General features: G+C 40.8%; 1 pseudogene; it reads left to right on the top strand.

Moving 5' to 3' along the window:
• Window positions 1-367: 367 nt before the first annotated feature.
• Window positions 368-543, top strand: LOC142398139 (U2 spliceosomal RNA; annotated as a pseudogene).
• Window positions 544-1626: the final 1083 nt, after the last annotated feature.

Consider the following 1626-nt stretch of genomic DNA (forward strand, 5'->3'; position numbering starts at 1 on the left):
GAAGCTATAGCTTCAGACAGACTCAAGGTCCATACAAACAAAAAGACATCAAGACACACAGTACAAAGGATTACATAACACACATACAACAACACTATAAATACAGGTGACAGATAACATGTCAGATAACATAAGTTGACATAGCCTTTAGTGTGCAAATCATATTCCGGGAGTTACTGGAAGTGACGTAGACGCAGCGGTAGCGTTAGCAGCAGTAGCGTTAGCAGCAGTGTGTAGTTGTTATTTGGATGTTCTTTTAAATAAACTCCCGGTAAACTTACAAACTTTCTAATGCCTCGTTTTGTGAGTTAAGAGCCTATGTGTACTACGGCAGAAGTTTGGTAACAATCAATGCATTATTAGTGGGATAATTTACAAGATAAAATCTGTTTAACATTAGCGCCGGTAGCGGACGTGACGTCCCCTACCCGGGGACCATATATTAAATTGATTTTTGGAACAGGGAGATGGAAAAGGGGCTTGCTCCGTCCACTCCACGCATCGACCTGGTATTGCAGTATCTCCAGGAACGGTGAACTAAAAAAAAAAAAAAGGCCTGGCGTTGGGGAAAACGCGATTCGAAGTGCTTTATGTCCCTCTCGGCACTTCGTCGTTTTTCATAGACCAGAAGGACATGGCAGCCTCCATAGAGCTTACCCGCTCTATGTAGATACAGACAAGTTATTCTTCACTCAGGAGGATAAGTGAGATTTTTGACAGAGATCATTTTACACCAATGAGGACTAATTTATGAATGAATATGTTGATTTGAGCTAATAAATGACTTAATTTATTACATAGTGTCCCTTTAAGCCTTAAAGCAATACAATGTAACTTCTCAAAAAGCCCATTATGGAGCTCCCCCTACAGGCTTGGAGGTAATGTACGGTTACACTGTCGTAAATACAACACCCTTTCGCTTTCACGTTTCACGTTTGTTGACGAACCGGCGAGGAGTCAGAAGGTGCAAGCTATGTCGACCGAGAAGGTAAGAGTAATCAAATGTACCTGGGAGCGTGAGAGGGGTGAATTTGTTTTTGCGGTAGGTGTGCCAGAAAGCAAGTCGAAGTACTTCCGCTCAGCTCCCGGGCCAGTCCAGCAAAGTTACATAGCGCAGTTATTCCAACTCAGACCCCCGAAGAGCATAGGAGACAGGCCAATCGTAATATTAAAACTCATTTTAGCCGCACAATTTTTTTCAAGCTGTTATTTTAAGGTAGAAATGTTACATAGTATTGCTTTAATTAATACTTAATAAAAATACTTAATACTGTGCAGTATTCGCTGTATGTTATTTGAAAAAATGTATTGTTATTGTTACCATATTGTTATAAGCTACTATGCGAGCCACCAATTAAAGCTTGAGGAGCTTGGCTCGTGGCTCGCGAGCCGCGCAATGAATATCTCTGAGCTAGACTAATGCCTTGTTAAGATTCCCGGCATGTGCATGTGGCTATCCGCAAATACGATCGTATGTATTTTAGACTCTGACATGTTCCATTATCACCTCTCATATATTCTAATGTAGTTTATGTTACCGAGCTTCAAATTTTGCAACAGCTGGTTTGTCTAAGGGATGTTCCTGTTTTCTTAAAATTGCATCAGTATTTAGTAGCTTGGGAATAG

This window comes from Odontesthes bonariensis, chromosome 13 (genome assembly GCF_027942865.1).
Source record: "Odontesthes bonariensis isolate fOdoBon6 chromosome 13, fOdoBon6.hap1, whole genome shotgun sequence".
Lineage (NCBI taxonomy): Eukaryota > Metazoa > Chordata > Actinopteri > Atheriniformes > Atherinopsidae > Odontesthes > Odontesthes bonariensis.